The 1,978-nt window shown below is 46.2% G+C and overlaps 1 long non-coding RNA gene across 1 annotated transcript; it reads left to right on the top strand.

Moving 5' to 3' along the window:
- Positions 1–689: 689 nt before the first annotated feature.
- LOC116990235 lies at positions 690–1,702 on the top strand. Its single transcript, XR_004416486.1, has 3 exons — positions 690–740; positions 1,045–1,140; positions 1,657–1,702. It is a non-coding gene; the product is annotated as an uncharacterized LOC116990235 (long non-coding RNA).
- Positions 1,703–1,978: the final 276 nt, after the last annotated feature.

Genomic DNA, 1,978 nt, shown 5'->3' on the forward strand with positions numbered 1-1,978 from the left:
AACCTGTGTCCTCTAGTTCTCGACTCCACTACTCCGGGTAAAAGACTGTGCATTCACCCTATCCATTCACCTCTTGATCCCATGCACTTCAGCCTCCGGCGCTCCAATTAATAAATCCTTCCCAGCCCAACCTCTCCCTTTCGCTCTGGCCCTCAAATCCTGGCACCAGCTTCGTGAATCTACTCTGCAGCTTTTTCCAACTTTTTATCCTGCCTTATATTGTCCCAAGCGCTACTCTCCGCTTTCGTCTATATTCAGGACAGTTTAATGTGTAACTGACCCCTCCCTGTGGTAGAGAGCGGGAGAACCCAGGAAGAGGAGGAGTTAAAATGGCTTCGAAAGACCAGGTTGAGAGTTTAACCGAGGAGATAGTTTGTCCCATCTGCCTGGATTTCTTCACCGATCCGGTGTCATTGGAGTGTGGGCACAACTTCTGCCGCTCATGCATCACACAGAGTTGGGACAGGGAGGGGAGAAACTCCTGCCCGGAATGTAGAGAGCAGTTTACAGACCGCACCCTCAGGGTTAGTTGGGCCTTGGCGAGACTGTCTGAGAAAGCTCGAACACTGAGCCTGAATCGGACAGAGAAGGAAAGTAAACTTCAGTGCGAGGAACATCAGGAAGAACTGAAGCTGTTTTGTGAAACTGACAAGAAGCTGATCTGTGTGATTTGTGCAGCTGGGCGGGATCACAGAGATCACCGCTTCATGCCGGTTAAAGAAGCTGTTGAAACCTACAAGGTAAAAGCAAACTGATTTTGATCGCATCATTGTTTAATTCCCGTGTGTACGAAGAAACTGCAGATGCTGGTTTAAACCAAAGATAGGCACAAAATGCCCGAGTAACTCAGCGGGACTTGCAGCATCTCTGGAGAGAAGGAATGTCAGTCAGAAGAAAGGTCTCGTCCCGAAACGTCACCCATTCCTTCTGTCCAGAGATGCTGCCTGCCCTGCTGTGTTACTCCAGCATTTTGTGTCTATTGTTGTTTAATTCCTTCTTTATAATCTAACACTTTTATTCTCTGATTTTCAAACACAATGCCAGGATCAGGTGAAATCTTCCATCCAGTCTCTTGCAGAAAAGCAATCAGGGATCCAGCAAATGGAGCAGCAACAGAAACAGAAGATTTCTGGAGTTCTGGTGAGGCTTTCCAGTTTCGATTTCCTGATCTTGTGTAGATTTGATCCCTGTGATGCGTGTAATAATAGGGCAGCGCATGGCAGAAGTAGTGCTGCTGTCGCCTAATTCTGGTGAGCGGGTTCGATCCTGACCTCGGTTGCTGCCCGTGTGATTCACGCCTTCTCTTTGTGACCGTGTCGGATTCCTTCCACGTCCCCAACACACGCTGGTTCAATGGTCAATCGGTGACTGTTATAATCCCTGGGAAAGTGGGTGGTGGATGGATAAATGGGAATTAATGGTCATGTTAAAAGGAATAGGCAGCAGGGAATTGTATTGGGGGTAGAGGATTGATGGGTTTCACATTACCCTCACGACATTTCAGAAATGTTTCACGACCTCACGACAAAACGTTGCCTATTCCTTCTCTCAATAGATGCTGCCTCATCCGCTGAGTTCTTACAGCATATTTGTCTACCTTAGACAAACTATTGAATCAGTGACATTATATATTGTTCTTCACCTTTTATTTCACAGGAACAATCACACAACCATCAGTCCAAGATCACATCCCAGTATGCTGAACTGCACCAGATTCTCACTGAGAAAGAGCAGCGTGCACTGGCAGATATCCGGGAGGAAGAGAAGAAGATTCTAAATACAATGGGGAAAAATCTTGGAAAGATTCAAGAGAATTTAAAATCCATTCAGGAGGAACTCTTAAAGTTGCTGCAACAGATGGATCAAAAAGACAGTTTGGTGTTTCTGAAGGTGAGGGGTTACACTACAGTTTGGTGAAGTGAAAGTGCAGTCACAAAATGGTGGGTGACATTTCAGAAATAAATGCTGCATTCACCAG

The sequence above is a fragment of the Amblyraja radiata genome, chromosome 30 (genome assembly GCF_010909765.2).
Source record: "Amblyraja radiata isolate CabotCenter1 chromosome 30, sAmbRad1.1.pri, whole genome shotgun sequence".
In the NCBI taxonomy this organism is placed as follows: Eukaryota; Metazoa; Chordata; class Chondrichthyes; order Rajiformes; family Rajidae; genus Amblyraja; species Amblyraja radiata.